The 5,780-nt window shown below is 60.0% G+C and overlaps 1 protein-coding gene across 1 annotated transcript in view; it reads left to right on the forward strand.

Moving 5' to 3' along the window:
* Positions 1 to 8: 8 nt before the first annotated feature.
* Positions 9 to 5,780, forward strand: part of WNT6 (wingless-type MMTV integration site family, member 6) — a 13,023-nt gene continuing 7,251 nt past the window's right edge. The window contains exon 1 of the mRNA XM_009883784.1: positions 9 to 70. The gene's annotated coding sequence lies outside the window, so the exon portion shown is untranslated. The remainder of the gene's footprint in view (positions 71 to 5,780) is intronic.

The following is a 5,780-nucleotide window of genomic DNA, read 5'->3' on the forward strand; positions in this document are numbered from 1 at the left end:
CTTCCTCCCGGACCCAGCTGGGGCTCTTCTTCATCCTCCTCTGCCCCGCCAACATCATCGGGCTCTGGTGGTGAGTAGGACTTCTCGGGGCGGGTGCAGGAGGGTCCCTCGCTCTCTGGGGATGGTGTCCCCCCCCTCACCTTGGGGACAGAGTCCCCTGCAGTCAGGGCGCACCTTGAGTGGGGACTTGCTGGCCAGGTGGATCCAGCTTGGGGGCACCCCCATGCTGTCGGGGTTCAGGCATACGGATGCGTTGGGGACAACACGCTGGGGGTGACTCTGGGGGTATGGGGGACACAGGTCCTGCAGAGAGAAAGGCGGGGGGCGGGGGGGGACGGGCAGGGGCCTCCAGACCCCTCCAATAAGTCAACTTTAATTAAAAGCCCGAGGGTCCTTACGGTGTCCCCTCCTGAGTGGTGGTCTGGACGCGGCGGGGACAAAACCCCTGTTTGTAATGGTGCCTTCATCAAAGGCAGAGACGGTGCCTTGCAGGATACCGGAGGGGGTGGGGGATTCATTACAGGCGCAGAGCTGGGACCCAGCCTTGGAAAGCCCAGGTATCTGTCGAAACATGAACTATTTAAATCTATTAAGAATTTCACCCAGCCTGTCTTTATCCGGTTTTAAGTGCTTAGATTCCAGCTCCCCGGCGTGCCGTCCGGGCTATCATTCATTATCTGAGGCTATTCGTCTCCACATTGTCACACTCTTTTGACCCCTAAAATAAAGCTCTCCGTAAGCCTTTCCTCTCCCGGTCCCCCGCCTGCCCACCAGTGATTTATTCTGCAGCTCCATCCCCTTCGTTAGCCCTGGCTCCAGGGGTGCGGGGCAAAAGGTGGGGGCCCTCAGTGGGTATAAATTGTGCCATCATGGATGGTTTTACGCCAGCTGAGAGTTTGTCCCCAGAGCCCAAGCACTGTGTTTATTGCCAGGGAAGGTGGTAATATGGGTCTGAGAGGGACTTGCCTTGGGTTTTTGGTAGAGGAGGGGAGAGCGAGGTAGGGCAAGCCCTGGCCAGGGCAGGGTGCATGCTGAGGGTCCCCCTGCTCCCCACCACCCGCCTTGGGGTAGCCGTGCCATCCTGGGGCACGGTCCATCCTGCTGTTTTTTTCCTGGCTAAATCTCAGACGGATGCTCCACACACACGTCTGTCCCTTCAGCTCTCCCCACTTTCTCTGCCCCATCCTCATCAATACCCACCCGGTAAGCCCCTCACCCCCTAGTCATGCCCTGCACCCCATCTGCAGGGACATCAGTACCACCCTGCCCATGGCTGGAGCAGGCAGGGGTGAAGTGGGAGCTCGCTTTGCCTTTGGTTTGGGGCAGGCAGATGGGACTGGCAAGGGCAGGGTGCTGGGATACTGTGGGGTACCCCCACCCTGGCTGCTCAGAGCTGTGCCTCGCTGTCAAGCCCGGGTCCTGCTGGTGCCATAACCATGCGGTGTGTGTACTGGCATCGCCAGCTTGGGGAGATTAGCAGGATTTGGCAGAGGAGGGTGAGGGGTCAAACTTGTTTTTTCTTCTTTTAAAGAAGAATAAGAAAAGGAACCTTTAATTTAAGAATAATAACCCAGCTGCACGCAGTGCGGCCAAATGTGTTGGGCAGCAGAGCAGCCGCAGGGGGATCACCAGCACGCACTCTGCTTTGCTCCGGAGCCAGCGAGCTGGGAGGAGGTGATGTGTGGATGAGGCCACCAGCACCACCAAACGGACACACCGGACTTCTGGGGACGGGGCACCGGAGCAGCCGGCTGATTCATGAGCTGCTTCTTTCTTCCAGAGCTTGGGATCTCCAGCCCCCAGCTGAGATCATCCCTCATTTCCAGGGAGCTCTTCCCGTGCGGGGGAGAGGGGTCTGGGCGCTGCCTGACCCTTTGAGACAGCTAAAGATGGGCATCTTCCCACGCGCCTGCTGCTGGTACCCGTCCCTTCTCCCAGGTCTGAGTAGCACTGGTGGTCTGTGGGTTTTGCTTTTGGTGAGAAGGGGGTTCAGGGGTGCAGCCATGTGTTGTGCCCGGGCTCCCGGAAGCCCCAGGGGCTGGTGGCATTGGTAGAGCTGTTCTTTGCTGTCTCTGTCACTGATGCTTATGGACCTTGGTGGCACACCTTTGCGTGTGCATCTCTGTGCACCCGCGGGTGCTTAGCCAAGGGGTCATGTTGTCCTGGGCAGGAAAGGAAGGTCTTTATCCTCCCCCATCCCACCCCTTGGTGCATTGGCTGTGCAGCGCCGGGGGGGCACAGGGGCTGCCTGTTTGAGGTATTTTTTTCCCACGCTGGTGTTTTGTGAGAGTGGCATGGCGGGGCACAGTGGGGCACGCAGATGGGCTCGGCCGCTCCTGGGTGGTAATGTTGGGATCCCAGCAGACGGCTGCATCTACAGAGAAAGGTTCGGGTGTGCAGTCCGAGCAGTGACACCGTGCTGATGACGTTGGAGTCTGAGAAAGAGCATCCTCATTGTGGTGGGATGACCTCAGAGGGCTCACTGAAGATACAGTCACCCTTATCCTATATCCCCTGTGCCTCTGTGTCTCAGAAGAGTCAGAGGGACAGGGGGATGGGCAGACACACAGACCTTTCCGTGGCAGAGTAGAGCCAGCTAAAGGTCAGTGCGGTTGGGGAAGATGTGTCATTCAGGTGCTGCCAGTCCCTTGGTTAGTGCCAGGCTGCAGGGAATAGGCTCCCCTTGTTACCACCAGCCCTGTAAATTCTCTTTCTTCCTCTTCCCTTCATCTTTTCATGTTTCTCGCCTGACTTCTTGTGCAACAGAGATTCCTCCCTGAACAAGACAGGTAGGGACCGCCTAAGGCTCCCGGGCTGGCCCAGAGGGTGCAGGGATACGGGGCGGGCAAACCTGGTGTCTCAGGAGCTCCAAGCAGGTTCAGGGCAGGATTTCAGCTGAGCCTGTTCACGGTTGGGCTGTGCTCGCAGGTATGGAGGCGCTGTGGGGATGGGGGTGAGCAAAGACAGGCTTCCCCCGTGCCCATCAGCTCTCCATGAGCATGGCCAAGAGTAGCTGGGAGGTGGAAGGGAGAGCAAGGGGAAAAACCATCCCAGGTGAGATGTTCTCTGCTCCAGCTGTCGGTCTGAGGAGGCCTGGAGAGATGGACACCATCCCTGCATCCCTTTACCATGCATGCATGCATGTGGGCAATGCATCTCTAGGTTTTCATGGGGCTCCTTCAGAGGAGCTCGAGGAGGACCCATCTGCCAGCACTCATGCCTGCACTCTTGCTTGAGGGGGTCCCGGCCCTGCGCCCCTCGAAGCCACACTCCCCTGGGTGGGTTTCATGCACTGGTGACCTCCCCTTCTCCTCCGCTGCCCTGACCAGCACCCAGACTGTAAGGGCAAGCTGCTGGGCCGTAGGGCCCTGTCTGTGTGCCTGGGGGTGAGCATCATGAGTCACCCCATGGACTCGCTGACCCACACCTACCACCCCACAGCCCACAGCCCACAGCCCCCCATGGCATCTGGCAGACTGGGCCATGCCGGGCATGCCCTCACCCCCGGAGCAGAGGTGTGTGGGCAGCAAAGCACCTCCCAGTGCGGGAGTCCCTGCCTGGCAGCATCTCCCTGTGCCCCTTCTGGGGTAGCTGCTGACCACCGGGTTGTTCAAAGGGAAAATGTTTCCCTTGTGCTCTTTGAGACGGTACCAGCTTGAGAATTGGGCTACTTGTGCCTTCCCCCAAAGACAACTGAGTTTTCCCCCATGCCATCCCTCGTCCCCACTCATGGTCACCTCCACTCTCCCACGGTGACACCCAGGCTGCCCAGCCCTGCCCTGTGCATGCCCCAAGCCGGAGGGCTCAGATGGGCTTTGCATCAGAGGCTTGACCCCTTCAAATCCCCTCCTTGTGCAGGAGGATGCTAGGCAGAGCGGGGTACACCTCGATAATCACTCAGGTGGGGTCATGGACGTACAGGGTCCTGCCACCTGAGGTGGCACCCACACTTGGCCATACGCTGGCCCAGCCCTCATGCCACCCCAGCTCCAGCCTCCATGAGTGCCTGGAGGAAAGACATAGTGACCAGGGGTGGGTGGACCCTTTTTTTCTCATCCCAGTCCTTCCGGGGCTTGGACATGGCTTCTGGACCACTGCCTCTGTGGCTGTGTGCTCCCTTCATCCCCCCCTGGTACCCGCAGCACAAGCTTGGGCAGCTCCTGCCCGTGAGCATCTGGCCTCGGCATGACCCTGCAGCCGGCAGGTCCATGGGTTGACACCATGCCATGCCAAAGCCTCTTTCCTTTTGGGCGGTTTCCCAGCTATTTGCATCCCATCCTTGCTGAGGAGGTGTGAGGAGGAGGGCAGGGATGGGGACACCCTGCTCTCCCTGATCCATGACATTTCCCCCTCTCGGTGCTGCTCAGCAGCCGAGCCCTGGCCATGGCCCCCAGGGCTGTGACTTGCTGCTTACTCACCCCCTCGCCATTCTCCTCCTGCTCTGCTTTCCACCGGTTAGTAAACCCCCTCCAGCAACACCCACACACTACCCCGGGTGAGGGGCTGGGCACCCGCAACACACCTGCGTGGGGTGAAGGGATGCTGGATGCTGGAATTCATGTGTGCCCCCTCCTCCCACCCCTTTGCACAGCTTGGAAAGAGATGGGCTCCTGTCAGGTCCGATTTCTTCGCAGGGCTGTCACTGAGTGTGACACCAGTGGGTGGGATGCAGGGTCCCCCCTCAGGGATGGAGCTCAGCTCTTCAGGGCTGGTGTCCTGCAGCTCACTCCTTTCCAAGGGGGTGAAGAGGTGCCTGTGGGCCTGGGGCCATGAGCTGGGCACCCTGGCATCCTGCATCCCACTCCTGCAGGTATCCAGGGGCTGGGATGGAGACCTGGATGCAAGGTGAGCCGAACAGGAACTCCCAGGCAGCAGCACTCGCTAGGTGCAGACCCAGCTGGTCCCATGTGGAGCTGGCACGGCACAACCACCACTCTCCTTCAAGGTTTCAGGGCCCTCAGGACCAAAAGAGGCCTTTTTCCACCTGAGGTGTGGGTACCATTTGTGAAGGCTGACCATTCTCTTCCTCACCGTTGACTCCCTGCAAACCAGGACCCTCCCAGCTCTCCTTGATCAAGGTCTGCTGGCAGGAGAAACCCTGCTCCACACCATCCCCATGTCCGAGGGGTAGATGGGGACTTGTGCCAGTTTTCTTGGTCTACAGTTCCAGCTGGGAACCGGTCTGGGACATACTGGAGGCTCCATGACCATGAGCTGAGCTGGAAAAGATGGTAGGAGACCCCAGCTCTGTCGCAGCAGGGACAGCACTCAGAGCACATCAGAAGCTCCAGTGACTCCTGTTCCCTGTGTGTCACCTGCACCAGGCTCAGGCTGCAGCTCCGGCAGCCGAAGAGGTGACAGCAGCAGGTTGGCGGCGGGTTGCAGCTCCTTTTCTGTGCCTCAGTTTCCCCTTTCAGCAACGGGGGTTGTTTCCCTTGCACAGGGGTGCTGGGAATCACGGTGGGAAGTGCCTTTTGGGGCAAGGTGGCAGTGACGCGGTGGCAATTTTGACAGCAGGCAAAGGGCTCCGGGGCCAGGCAGGAGGGATGCTGCTGGGGGCAGCCGGACGAGAGGCGGTGGGGGGGGTCTGGGGTGCCCCGGGCAGGTTGGGGGGAGCCGGGCTGGCGACCCGGTTCCTTCACCAGGGCAGGGGGAGGAGTGCCCGGCGGCAGAGGTGGGGCACCTTAATTGTAGATGCGGGAGGGCTTGGAGCAGGACAAGCTCAGGCAGATCTGGGCCCCGCGCCGGAGCCCTTGCCAAAGCGGTAGCAGTTTGGCAGC

Source organism: Charadrius vociferus, unplaced genomic scaffold (genome assembly GCF_000708025.1).
Source record: "Charadrius vociferus isolate BGI_N301 unplaced genomic scaffold, ASM70802v2 scaffold1020, whole genome shotgun sequence".
Lineage (NCBI taxonomy): Eukaryota > Metazoa > Chordata > Aves > Charadriiformes > Charadriidae > Charadrius > Charadrius vociferus.